Source organism: Balaenoptera musculus, chromosome 2 (genome assembly GCF_009873245.2).
Source record: "Balaenoptera musculus isolate JJ_BM4_2016_0621 chromosome 2, mBalMus1.pri.v3, whole genome shotgun sequence".
NCBI classification, from domain to species: Eukaryota; Metazoa; Chordata; class Mammalia; order Artiodactyla; family Balaenopteridae; genus Balaenoptera; species Balaenoptera musculus.
The window spans coordinates 106,432,141-106,447,290 of NC_045786.1; positions in this window are offsets into that span (position 1 = coordinate 106,432,141).

Genomic DNA, 15,150 nt, shown 5'->3' on the forward strand with positions numbered 1-15,150 from the left:
TAAATAACTTTAGTACATCTTATAAATACTAAAAATAACTATTTATAGAATAAACTTATGGTAGATACTGTTAGTGCTCCTCCCCTGTTTCATCAAGATTTGCTGTTCCAGTACATGCTAGTGACTTCTCAGTGCCCATCTATAACACAGCCTGAAAGGGCCAAGAAATTAATATGCCTGAAATTCAGAAAATGATGAATGGCTTTTGGAATATGAATAACCTAGCTTCCACACTCCTCTAGTGGGACATCTATGAAGTATATTATGTACTGTTTCTGAGTTCTCAGCAGGATTGTTTCTGAGTTGCCCACAGTGGTAACCTGCTTAACAGTACACCCTTTATTAGCTTCCTTTCCTTTCCTGTCTCACTTCCTCTCTCCACTATCGGTGCTTCCTGGGATCAACTCCCAAGTAACCCATTTACACACAGATTCCTACTTCTCATTTTTGGTCTAATTCTGGGGAAACCAAATCTAAGGTACTTAATACCAGACAATTGGACCTTGCGAATGGAATTCTGGAAATTGGATTCCAATTCCACTGCATTCAGCCAGATGGTTACAAGGAACCCACTGCCAATCGCAAGCAGGGTGGTGGTGACTCGTGGTGAGTTATAGTATCAATATTCCTAAGATTTATATACATATGTTAAATTTGGATGAGATACAGGATGAGAGCAATGGTATTTATAAGGATTATGGAATTGACTGGTTCTTGTTAACTGTCATTGAAATGCAGAAAAAAGAAAATAACAGCATCAGATCAGCCATTCACCAACTCAGGATACAGTGTGCAAGTCAAAAGTCCTCCATGCCTTTTTAAGGAGATGCTTACCTCCTATAGCCAGAAAGTTGACTGTGTTGAAAATCCAACCTAAGAACTGATTGTAGTTACAAAGAAATGCAAATCAAAACAACAGTGAGGTACCACCTCACACCTGCCAGAATGACTATCACCAAAAAGCCTACAAATAACAAATGTTGGAAAGGATGTGGAGAAAAGAGAACCCTTATACACTGTTGGTGGGAATGAATTGGTGCAGCCACTATGGAAAACAGTATGGAGGTTCCTCAAAAAACTAAAAATAGAACTACCATATTATCCAACATTTCCATGCCTGGGTATATACCTGGAAAAAGTGAAACACTAATTCAAAAAGATATATGCACCCCAATATTCATAACAGCACCTTTTAAATAGCCAAGACATAGAAGCAACAAACGTGCCCATTAATATTCAATTAGATTAGGAAGATGTGGTGTATATATATATATATATATATACACACACACAATGGAATATTTGTCATAAAAAGAATGAAATTCTGCCATTTGCAACTATGTGGATGGACCTAGAGAATATTGTGCTTAGTGAAATAAGTCAGAGAGAGAAAAACAAATGCTAGATGATATCTCTTATATGTGGAATCTAAATAATAATACAAATGAATTAATTATTCTATTCTATTATTCTATTTCTATATATTTATTAGTAATACAGATATAGAAAACAAACTTGTAGTTACCAAACAGGAGAGGGAAGAGGGGAGGGACAAATTAGGGGTAAGGGATTAATAGGTACAAACTTCTATATATAAAACATATAAGCAAAAAGGATATATTGTATAACACAGGGAACTATATCCATTATCCTGTAATAACCTATAATGGAGTATAATCAGCAAAAATACTGAATCACTATTTTGTACACCTGAAATTAATACAATATTGTAAATCAACTATACTTCAATTTTTAAAAAAGTGGTTTTCTGGTACAACACCAGAGTTTTTAGTTGTCCCTGAATGCTATTGGAAGTTTGCTTCAGATCCTGTCACTGTTACCAAAACTGTTAATAAACAAAAGTTCAACTGGGTGAATTTAAAGATCTAATTGGATTTATAAAATAATTCATGAGTTAGGCAACATCCCATCTAGCAGTTAGAGAGTGTTCCAAGGAGCTGGACAAAATGGAAAGCTTTATGGTAGAAGGGGAAAAGGATAAGAAAGAGTGGATTACTTCACTTTCTTTAGGGGGATGAAAAAGGGCCTATGTGAAAGACTAAGTCATTGGTGCTGACCAAAAATTGTAAACTGATTGGTTAAGACCATATTCCTAGGGGAAGTTCAAGTTGCAATTAGGTTAGGTATTAAATTTCTGTTTGGTGATGTGGGCTTAGCACAAGTGACTCCATTTTGTCCTGTTGTCTCTTTTTTAACACACCAAAGTAAAGAACTTGTATTCTTTGAAGAACAAGCCCCTAATATCTCTAGATATTTTGGAGAAAATAATCAGAAAATATCTGATTTTAAATTTGTATCAAGGATTTATAACAAGTTCTCAAAATTCAATAATAAAAAACAACTTTTTTTAATGAGCAAAAGATTTGGACAAAAACAAATGCCAGACAAGCAGGCAGGTTCTAGAGAAGGAATACAAGCTTCAGAATGCTGCCACAAGAGGGAGCAAGAAGCATAAAGCAAGTGAGCCCATAGAAAGTTCTAGAATCTCTAGGAGGGCTGACGGAAGGTATCTCTTTCCAAAGACAGTAGAGACTAGAGAAGTTATGTGCTACTTCAAACGCAAAGAGAGCAATGTAAAACTTCAATGAACACAAAAAATTAAGGTAACAGGACACCACCAAAGGATCACAAAAATCTGGTAACCAAACACAAAGATATGGAGATCTGCAATTTACCAGATAAAGGTTTCAAAATAGCTGTTTTGAGAAAACTCAATGAGCTACAAGAACACGCAGATAATTTCAATGAAATCAGGAAAACAATACATGAACAAAATAAGAAGTTTAGTAAAAAGATCAAAGAAATCACAAAAAAGGAACCAAACAAATTCTGGAGCTGAAGAATATAATGAATAAAATTCTTAAATGCAATAGAGAGCATCAGACTTGATCAAGCAGAAGAAAGAATCCTTGAGATTGAAGACAAGAACTTTAAAATTTTCTACTCATAGGAAAACAAAGAAAAAGGAATGAAAAGGAGCCAAGAAAGCCTAGTTGATCTATGCGATACCATCAAAAGGATCAATTTATGAATTGTTGGAGTTCCAGAAGGAAAAGAGAGAGAGAAGGAGTGCAGAAGCTTATTAAAAGTAGTAGTGGCTGAGAACTTCCCAAATCTGGGGAGAGATTTGGATATCCATGTTCATGAAACTCATAGGTGACCAAAAAAAAAAAAATCAACTAAAAGAGACCCTCTCCAAGATCATTATAAATAAATAAAACTGGGAAAAATCTAAGATAAAGAGAGAATCTTAAAAGCAGTAAGAGTAAAACGCTTGTAATTTAAAAGGGAACTCCCATAAAGGTATCAGCAGATTTCTTACCAGACATTACAGTACAGGAAAGAGTGGAATGATATATTCAAAGTGCTCAAAGAAAAAAAAATGCCATCAAGAACACTTTATTGGCCAAATTATCCTTCAGAAATAAAGGAGAGATAAAGACTGAGGGAATTCATCACCATTGAACCTGCTTTACAAGACATGTTGAAAGGAGTTCCTCAAGCTGTAATGAAAGGGCACTAATAATTAACTTAAAAACATTGACAATATACAACACACCAGTAAAGGCAAGTGTATAGTCAAATATAGAATACTCTAATAGTACACTCTACAGTATAATATAGTAGAATGTTGACCACTTCAGCATAAAGGTTAAAGGATAAGAATATTAAAAATAACTATAGCCACAAAAATTTATTAATGAATATACAATATAGGAGAGATAAACTGTAACATCAAAAGCATAAAAGGGGGAGTAAAAGTGTAGAATTTTTATATGCTATTGAAGTTAATTTGCTATCAGCATAAAATAGACTCATATTTGTAAGATGTTTAATGTATGCTTCTTGGTAACCACACAGCAAAAACCTACAGTACAGTCACGAAGGATAAGGAGAAGAAAATCAAAGCATAACACTACAGAATATCATCATTTTACAAATGAAAGAAGCAACAGGAAGAAAGGAACAAGGAAACTACAAAACAGCCAGAAAACAATTAATAAGATAGAATTAGTTGCAGGGTATGAAATCAACATACAAAAATCAGTTGCATTTCTATACACTAACAATGAAAGATCTGTAAAATAAACGTTTAAAAAAACTATTCCATTCACATTAGCATCAAAAACAATAAAATACTTAGGAATAAATTTAACCAAGGAAGTTAAAGATCCCTATAGTGAAAACCTGATGAAAGAATTTGAGAAAGAAACAAACAAATGGAAATATATCCTGTGTTCATGGATCGAAAGAATTAATATTGTTAAAATGTCCATACTATCCAAAGCCATCTATAGATTCAATGCAATCCCTGTCAAAATCTCAATGGTATTTTTCACAGAAATAGCAAAAGCCATCCTAAAATTTGTATGGAACCACTGAAGATTCCAAAAAGTGAAAACAATCATGAGAAAGAGAGCAAAGCCAGAGGCATCACATTCCTAATTTCAAATTGTAATTACAAAGCTATAGTAACTAAAACAGTATGGTACTGGCATAAAAATAGACACATGTACCAACAGAACACAGAATAGAGAGCCCAGAAACAAACCCACACATACAAGGTCAACTAATATTTGACAAAGTAGTCAAGAATACTCAATAGGGAAAGAATAGTCTCTTCAACAAATGGTGCTGGGAACACTGGATAATCACATGCAGAAAAATGAAATTGGACCCCTATCTTATACCACTCACAAAAATTAACCCAAAATGAATTACAGACTTACATATAAGACCTGATATTTTAAAACTCTTTGAAGAAAACATAGGGAAGAAACTCATTAACATTAGTCTTGGCAGTGATTTTTTGGATATGACACTGAAAGTATAAGCAACAAAACCAAAAATCAACAAGAGGGACTACACTGAAGTAAAAAGACTTCACTGCAAAAGAAACAATTTTAAAAAATGTAAAGGCAACCTACAGAATGGGAGAAAATATTTGCAAACCATATATCAGATAAGCAGTTAATATTCAAACTATATAAAGAATTCATCTAATTCAATAACATAAAAACAAGCAATCCAATTTTTAAAATAAGAAGAGGAAGTAGACATTTTTGTAAAGAAGAAATCCAAATGGTCAACAGGTACAGATGCTCAGCATCACTAATCATCAGGGAAATGTAAATCAAAATCACAGTATGATTTTACACCTGTTTAAATGGCTGTCATCCAGAAGACAAGAGAACAAAAAGGGTTGGTAAGGATGTGGAGATAAGGGAACGCTTGTACACTGATGGTGGGAATGGAAGTTGGTACAGCCACTATGAAAACCGTATGGAAGTTCTTCAAAAAATTAAAAATAGAACTACCATCCAGCAATGGGTATATATCCAAAAGAAATGAAAACAGGATACTGAAGAGATATGTGCACTCCCATGTTTACTGCAGCATTATTCACAATAGTCAAGATATGGAAACCACTTAAGTGTCTGTCAACAGATGGGTGGATAAATGAGTTGTGGTATACATATGCATACAATATTATATTATTCAGTCATGAGAAAGAAGGAAATGCTGCTAGTTGCAACAACATGGATGGACCTTAAAGGCATTAGGCTAAGTCAGCAGAGAAAGACAAATACTGTATGATATTATTTATATGTGGAATCTAAGTAAGTCAAACTTGTAAAAATAGAGAGTAGAAATGATGGTTATCAGAGGCTGGGAGGTGGAGGAATTGTGGAAATGTTGTTTAAGGTTAGAAACTTGAAAACAGTAGATGAATAAGTTTTAGAGGTTGACTGCATAGCGATTATAGTCAACAATACTGTATTATAAACTTCAAATTTTCTAAGAGCTATATCTTAATTGTTCCCACCACAAAAGAGAAATGATAATTATGTGATGTGACAGAAGTGTTAGCTAACAATATGGTGGTAATCATATTGCAATATATAAGTGTATCAAATCAACACATTGTACACTTTTAACTTATGCAATATCATGTCAATTATATTTCAATAAAAAATAAACATAACATTAATAGAAAGGGCAATGATAATAATATTTCTTTTTTCGATAGTAATTCTAAGTAGTACTTAAAACATAATAATACTTATCCAGTAACATGGTTCATAGACAATTAGTTGGAAAATGTCATTGAGTGCTTCAATAAATTAAAAATCACTATCCTAATTTGAGCATTTGATATAAGAAGAAGATTATACAATTATAGGATAAAAGGCACCTTAACATAAGACAATAGAAGTCTTTCTTTATTCCTTTCTTTCTTAAATGACAATTTTCACTTTTCAGATGCTACCTTTTCTAATACCCTCCAAGTTACATCTGAAGATTTTTCAAAGGCTCTATAGTCAATGTCTCCCGTTATCAATGTCTTATTTACTAAATAATTTTAAAATCTAAATGTAGAGAAAAATTGGCTTAACTGAAAAATAATGAAAAGTTTTCTTCTATATTTTTCCTTCCTTCTTGAATGATTCTCTACAAAAGCCAATGGAGGAGGCTAAGTAAGAGCAGTGTCTGTATGTCCCAGTTGCAGGGTGTCAGATCACTTGAGTGGGATGAAGAAGGCATCTGTAGAGGGGGAATTGGCTGGGCCGGTGGCTCCTACTGGAGCCTAACCAGTATGAGAATGGCATCTTTGGGGAGAAAAAGGAGTTATCAGTGACAGGAGGTTGTTCAATATCCAAAGCAGGGAGCTGGGGTGCGGTGGGGTGGAGAGAGGTGGGGGATGGAAGTAGAAGTGGATTTGATGACATGGTGGTAAAACAATGCTACCATAAAAAGAGCCCTGAACATTTTTACATGATGGAAATGCCCCTACCAGGGCGGAACGCAAGCTACCAGGGATAAATATGTATATACATAACCGTGTATTGTATGTTTGTGTGTGTTCCTTCCTTCCTCCCTCCCTTTCTTGCTCTCACTCTGAGAACTTCATCACCATGATATAAGAAACCCAAATTACCTGTAGAGGCCATTGTTGGAAGCCTCTGTTTGGCGGTCCCAGCTGATCATCCAGCTAACATGCAGACTCAACTTCCAGATATGTATGTGGGTGAACATCTTGTACATTCAGCCCAGGAAAGCCTTCAAGTAACTTCAGGCTGACTGCTTCAGTCTTATGAGAAACCCCAAGCAAAAATGGTCTAACTTATCCCAATCAACCTCCAGATCTGTGGAAGATAAAATAGTTATTTTAAATCACTATGTTTTGGAGTGGTTTGTTACACAGTAGTTGATAATCAGAAAAATAAACTCAGTGACACTTTAATGAGAAATGGGACACCTGTATAGTATTTAAATGCCTCCCTTCAAATACTTCTTATCTTAAAGCATAAGAAGAGTCAAATTACAGTGAAGAAACCTGTCAGATGCCCACTTACCAAAGGAGTCAAAAGTAACATCTTCAGTAAGGGGACAAATGGGAATGATGTACCACTTGAGAGGATGCAATGAGAAGAACACAGTATCACCCTGAGAAATATCTGCCAAAATTTCTGAATATCTGAATTTAATGAAATATCAGACAAATACCAATTGAGAGACATTCTATTAAATGACTGGCTTGAAATTTTCAAAATGTGAAGGAAGGCCATGAAGTCAAGGGAAGACTGAGGGGCTGTCTCAGTTTGAAGAAGACAAAAAAAAAAGTGATCTCATCAATGAATTTCAAGAAATTGAAATTTAAAACACATTACCTAACCTATAATGGAAAATAATCTGAAAAAAAGAAAAAATATATATATATATACACACACACACATATATATTGCACACACACACACACACACACACATATATATATATACACATATATATTTTAAAGACAGAGGCATTCTATCATAAGATAAAATAACTCAAAGATGAATTGTGAAAAAAATTGAGAAATGCAGGATGATGTAGAAGTGTCAACATCATATAATATGAGTTCCAGTAAATGACAGTATAGAAAATGAAGCATATGGACAGTCCTGTTTTCATCTTTTGGTCAGAAATGATCACTAGAAACTAAGATCTGGTTGTTAGGAATATAACTGTTTCACTGGGGCATCATGACTTCTGGGCCCTACAACACACAGAAAACAGTTTCAAAATAGTAATACTGCTTATTTTACTCTTAACAATGAAATGACTAAACAACAACAACAAAACACATTACCATTTACATTAGCACCCCCAAAATAAAATACTTAAATGTATAAATCTAAAAAAATATGTAGAAGATCTATATGAGGAAAACTACAAAGTTCTGATGAAAGATATCAAAAAACTAAATAATAGGAGATAAAAGTTCTCACCACAAGAAAAAAATTTTTATAACTATATATGGTGAAGGACATTAACTAGACTTATGTGGTGATCATTTCACAATATATACAAATATTGAATCATTATGTTATACCCCTGAAACTAATATAATGTTATATGTCAATTATACCTCAGTAAAAAACTTTAAATATTTAAATAACTACATTTCAAAAAACATTTGCTCTGTAAGAGACACTATCAAGAAAATGAAAGGCACAGACTGGGAGAAAGTATTTTCAAAAGACATATATCATAAAGGTCTGTTATCCAAAGTACACAAAGGACACTTTAAGCTCAACAATAAGAAAATGAACAACTCAAAAAATGGACAAAAGACCTGAGCAGACAGCCACCAAAAAATATATATAGATAGTAAATAAGCATATTAAAAGATGTTCAACATCATATGTCATTTAGTAATTGCAAATTAAAACAACAATGGAATATCACTACACACCTATTAGAAAGACCAAAATCCAAAACAAAAGACAACAACAAATGCTGATGAGGATGTGGTGCAAGAGGAATTCTCATTCATTGCTGATGAGAATACAGCTACTTTGGAAGACAATTTGGCAGTTTCTTACAAAACTAAATATACTCTTACCATACCATCTAGCATGGTATTTACCCAAAGGAGTTGAAAATTTTTGTGCACACAAAAAACTGCACATGGATGTTTATAGCAGCTTTACTCATAATGGCCAAAACTCAGAAGTAACCAAAATGTCCTTCAATAGGTGAATGGATAAATAAACTGTGATATATCCAGACAACGGAATATAATTCAGTGCTGAAAAGAAATGAGCTATCAAGTCATGAAAATACATGGAGGAAACTTACATGCATTTTACTATGTGAAAAAAGCCAATCTGAAAAGGTTACATACTGTTATGATTCCAACTAAATGACATTCTGGAAAAGGCAAAATCATAGAGACAGTAAAAAAATCAGTGATTACCAGGGGTTAGATGGAGAGAGAAGCAGAGCACATAGGCTCTTCAGGGCAGTGAAACTATTCTATATGATAGTGTGGCGATACATTCCATTATATACTTGTTAAAAACCACAGAATGTACAACACCAAGAGTGAACTTAAGGTAAACTATGGGCTTTGGATGGTAATGATGTGTCCATATAAATTCATCAATTGTAACAAATGCGCCAATCTGTTGTGGGACGTTGCTAACGAGGAGGCTGTGGGTGTGTGAGGGCAGGGAGTAAACGTATGAGAACTCTCTGTATTTTCACTCAGTTTTGGCTGTGAATTGAAAACTTCTCTGAAAACTAAAGTCTGTTTAATTTTTTTAAAGTGACAGCTAAATGAAATGCACAATCTTGGACTGACTCTTTTTATTATTGGCACTGACAAACAATTAATTGGGACTACAAATTAAATGGTAGTGATGGACACTTAGAGCTGCTATGTGGCTGCTTCCCACTAGCTATTTTACATTTGGTAGTGTATATATGTCCATGCCACTCTCTCACTTCGTCCCAGCTTACCCTTCCCACTCCCCGTGTCCTCAAGTCCATTCTCTACGTCTGTGTCTTTATTCCTGTCCTGCCCCTGAGTTCTTCAGAACCTTTTTTTTTTTTTAGATTCCATATATATGTGTTAGCATACGGTATTTGTTTTTCTCTTTCTGACTTACTCCACTCTGTGTGACAGACTCTAGGTCCATCCACCTCACTACAAATAACTCAATTTTGTTTCTTTTTATGGCTGAGTAATATTCCATTGCATATATGTGCCACATCTTCTTTTAGGGGTGGGATAGGGAGGGTGGGAGGGAGACGCAAGATGGAGGAGATATGGGGATATATGTAAATGTATAGCTGATTCACTATGTTATAAAGCAGAAACTAACACACCATTGTAAAGCAATTATACTCCAATAAAGATGTTAAAAAAATGGTAGTGATGTTTCAATATTTATATTCTGATTTTGATTATTGTATTGTGGTGAGGTAGGAGAATGTTTTTGTAGAGACGGAACAACAAAGCATTTGGGGATGATGAGGCATCATGTGATAACTCACTTTCAAATGGTTCAGATAAAAGGTTATTTATACTGGTCTTGCCGTATTTTCGTATGTTTGGAATTATTTCAAAATAAAACTTATCTTTAGTATTTTAAAAAGGAGAGGGCTTCCCTGGTGGCTCAGTGGTTGAGACTCTGCCTGCCAGTGCAGGGGACACGGGTTCGAGCCCTGGTCTGGGAAGATCCCACATGCCGCGGAGCAACTGGGCCCGTGAGCCACAATTGCTGAGCCTGCGCGTCTGGAGCCTGTGCTCCGCAACAAGAGAGGCCGCGATAGTGAGAGGCCCGCGCACCGCGATGAAGAGTGGTCCCCGCTTGCCGCAACTAGAGAAAGCCCTCGCACAGAAACGAAGACCCAACACAGCCAAAAATAAATAAATAAAATTTTTAAAAAATAAAAATAAAAAAGGAGAAAATAAATATTTTTAAGGTAACACTCCTAATATTGTATAGATCAGAGATCCCCAACCCAGTCCGCGGCCTGTTAGGAACTGGGCTGCAGAGCAGGAGGTGAGCGGCGGGCAAGCGAGTGAAGCTTCATCTGCCGCTCCCCATCTTTCGCATTACTGCCTGAACCCACTCCCCACCCCCTGTCCGTGGAAAAGTTGTCTTCCACGAAACCGGTCCCTGGTGCCAGAAAGGTTGGGGACCGCTGGTATAGATAACAGTTAAAATATAAGAAGGGGAACATGAACCAAAAAAAAAAAAAACCCCTCCAAAAAAGAGATTATTTTTCCTTTAAACTATTAAAATAAAATCATATTAATAATAGTCTAGTTTTAAGTAGGATGCTACATTCTTGGTGTTTCTTTTACTGTTATGGTTAATTACATGACTATGTATTACATGGATTCTTTTGCATGTATCAGGTATTGCTTTGAGAAATTCTCTATGTCCCCCCTAAAGTAGGCACAGCATTATGTCAATATATAAGAATGCAGAATCCCAAACAAAATTAATTAGCACCACCCTTCAACGAAATGCAATTAACGATTTCAACTTTTAAAACGACTTAAAATTTCTCTACTTTTTCAGATGAGTTGGTCATTTGGGACCTTATAAAGTTATAATTTCTTCAAAAGGGGTAAACAAATACACTAAATGAAGGATTTTTAATTACTATTTTAAAACAGCTAATTACCAGTGACTTTTGAAAAATGACAAAGGATATATTTAGCAAATAAATGGTATCAGTATGTATTAGCCAATATGCAATTTAAGTATATGCACAAGAGAACACATTTTAGTAACAAAAGAATACAATTTTTTAAAGAATTGTATATTTCCCAGAGAACTAAAATAGATTCATCAAAAAATAGAACTTTCTTGAATTGCCCCATACTTGTTTTATGGTGTAGTATGAATTTAATCACCAGAATATAAACATAATAACAAGTTATTTTGTTTACTGTTGTGTCTCCAGCACCTAGAACACTCCCTGAGTAGATGCTCAAAACCACCAAAATACACTGTGCTACATTTCAAACCTCAAAAAAAAAAAATTGAAAAGATCCCCTTTTTCACTTACAAAATTTTCACTTACAAAATTAACAAAGTTATGCAGGTGAAAAATAATTCCATTTTTCATGGCCTCTGTTCAATAGCATTTCCATCTTTGTTCTTTTAAAAGTTAAGCATTAGCACATGTAGAAACAAAAACCAGAAAGACCTGAAGTTGATATGTTCATTCTTGCTATGGATATGGATAGACTGTCTTTGAGGAAAAGAAATTAAGTTACAAGGTGCTGCAGCAGTAGTGATTGTGGGAAGAGTGGAGAAGGACAAAGAGGCAGAAGATTTTTAATCATAGGCTTTAATTTAAATCAGAAATTTCTGCTGAGAATTCCTTTGATAATTGCTTCTAATTTCTCTATCATTTGTCTTTTATGTTTTTAGCTATGTTCATTATGGGGAAGATTTTAAATTTAAAATAATTATGCATACTGAATTCTCTATTGCCTCAATTTTCATTTTATTACATTCCTTTTAATATTATAATGAACAATGTATTCTGATGCATCTAATTATTAAGGAACATTTGACTAGTCAAACACAACTTTAAAAACCTTAGATTCTATTATTTTGGTATTCTATTTTAATGCATTCTTATAGCTTTTATTGTTTTTATTATACCAGTTTTCAGATCTAATTAATTCTGCCAGCACAATAGCTTGTTAAAATGCTTTGAGACAGTAAACAGTGGAGATGTATGCTGTATATGTATATATACACAAATGGTTTGATTATTTTAAGTAAAGTGATTGGATGTTAATTGCTTAAAATGAGTAAATTCATTCAAAACAGTTAAATCTGCTGTGTGCATAAAGAACTACAGTATCAAAATAAAGATATTGGGAGCTCCATATGATGCTACTCCCTCCTAAAAATATTTAAAACCAAGCAAAGTATTTTATATTGTACCCAGAAGGATTGTAATTCAGTTTCTAGTCTCAGAGAGCCACACCTTACTTCTAGATAGTTTATGGTATTGGGATGTATGTTCAGCCTAAATTAAAAATGGCTTGTACAAGGTAGACAGGAGTATCTAGGCTGATGCCTCAGATCTTCTGTTGAAAGTCACCAAGTGTCCAGGTTCCTTCTTTCCTGTTGTTTCTACCACCCATAAAGTGTTACACCTTCCCTTTAAAAGCATAAACTGGAAGTTGCACACATCACTTCTGCTTACATCCCAGTGGAAGACCTTGATAATATGGCTCCACCTAGCTGCAAGGGAGGCTTCCAAACAGTCTGTATTCTAAGCAATCATGGTCCAACTCAAGCTTGTGAGAATAAGTAGCAACTCTGCCATATACAATAAAGGCTCACAAATTTATACAATTACTTTACATTTTAAAATTCCATTTTGCATCTGTATAATTAAGAATTTAGAGCTTATGTGTTAAGTGGTTATAACCGAATTCCAAAAAATGTTCCCAATAAATAGGGAACATTTGAAAATTTTTTCAATATGGCTTTCAATATTGTACACAATAATATTAGTCCAATGAAGTCAGATTATACTAGAATATGCTATCCACAAAAATTATCATTAAAACATAGTGACATGGTTCTGTTTTCTTACATTGCTTACCTGTGTTGGACACTGATGATCACCCAGCATCCTTTCTTCCTTTCTGCTCTTTCTTAAATAATCCCAATTTAATTAAAGTATTCACATAAAAAGGCTCTCTCTCTCTCTTTCACACACACACACACACACACACACGACAAAAACAAAAATATGTACAGCATCCATCTCACGATCATAAAGGAAGCCAGTGGTGTGTAAAGCTGGTGTTGCAGGCAGCAGGGTAGAGAGGCTAAAAGAACTTGGACCCTTAATGGCAAGCTTGAGCTGCTGAATCAACCCACTTTGATGTCAGCCCTGGAAGATAATAAATTTTCTTATTTTTAAGCTGTCTTAAGTCAATTTTTCAATCACTTTCTTCACAAAGCCTTCTAACTGATATGTATTACTTTCTAAATAACCTTCTTTACCACTTACAAAAACATTGAGCAATATGATTTCTAGAGTTCAGAAAAGCTATTTACAACTCTGAAAAGCAAAATTTTAGCCCCAAATTATCAAATTTTCTTGATATAATTTCATATATATTCTGAGTAAGTTTGGATAGGACTTTCAGATTGATCAAATCAAAACTTTTTCATTTTTAAAGCATAGATTTCAATAAGAATTCACTGAAATCTGTATAATTTCTCATCTAACCGTGTATCAGTGTGACCCTCTGAGAATCAGTGATTATAGAAATACAGCCATTAAATCAAGGACAGATACCTATTTGCCCAGCATTAGGAAACTAAGTGTTTTCCTGCTAAGATGTGTCTACTGATAGGCCTTTTTTTTCCATAGGCTTGTCTTTTCCACGAGGAGAATCCTGAAAGCTTATCTTCTTTCACAGGCCAGAAGTACTGCCTTATTCAAATGGAACTTCAAATGTTCTCACTTTGCAATAGAAATTGTCCTTAAAGGGTCTTAGAATAGTTAGATTCTATTGCAACAGTCATTTATTTCCTTGACTGAAAGAAGAAATTATTGTATACCATTTGACTGGGGTTTTTTCTCAACCTTCTTTCTTTTATATCATTCCTATTCGTGGCTTATTTACAATTTATTGCTCTTTGTATCACAAGACACATCATTATAATTGTCAATCCCTTTTAAGGTTTTGAAAGATAATGAAAGAGAGTTTTAAACCTCTGAATAAGAAGTGGAGTAATATTAATGTGTGATTGAATGTCAGCTGCTTGAGTAAAACAGATGATTCAATGATTTCTAAATGCAATACATTCTGGGCTGAGATAATGCTAACAAAACTAAATAAGACCTCCTGAAAGAATGAAAAGAGACATATATGGGCTACTTATGACTTCATACAGAGCATAGTACTTCTCAGCTCAGAGAAATTCATCAGAAATTAGCTCCCTCATATTAAAAGCAAAAGATAAAAGGTATTGATATATTCTAGCACACATGATAGGAAATCATATAACTGAATTGCAATCTCAGATTAAAAAAAGAAAAAGTTGATACTACAGCTTTTTATCTTACAAAGTGTAAAGAAATAGAAATTACAATTGCAGATGTTAATGAAGGAGAAAATTTTGTTTGAACACATGAAAAGGTCCATTTTTGTTAGTAAATTTATAAATAAATAAGGATGTATTAATACATATTACATAATTTAGTCGTGTTTTCAGAAATCATCATAGGATGTCAATATTACAGCTGGTTAAGAGCTTCGCTTTACCACTTACTGACCGCGTACCTTTAGGCAAATTA